The sequence below is a fragment of the Penaeus monodon genome, chromosome 33, assembly GCF_015228065.2.
Source record: "Penaeus monodon isolate SGIC_2016 chromosome 33, NSTDA_Pmon_1, whole genome shotgun sequence".
Lineage (NCBI taxonomy): Eukaryota > Metazoa > Arthropoda > Malacostraca > Decapoda > Penaeidae > Penaeus > Penaeus monodon.
Window position 1 is genome coordinate 33,618,263 of NC_051418.1, and position 297 is coordinate 33,618,559.

Genomic DNA, 297 nt, shown 5'->3' on the forward strand with positions numbered 1-297 from the left:
GTAAACTGCGAGCTGTAAATAAGCTTATATGAACTTACATACATATGAATCAATAGAAAAGAGAATGGACTGGCATACACCAGTTTAAAGGAAAACTACCGAACCCTGGACATCATGTTAGTATAATAACAATAAGATAATTGGAATAAGTCACGCACTAGGCGGCAGAAGTCGCCGGTTCAGTATTCAATTGTTTTTTATAAAGCTTCTTTTTAAACAAATAGCTATAGTTAATTCTGTTAATAATGGAAGTAGTGTACATACCCATATTGGCTTAAAAAAAAAAACCCTCCTCAG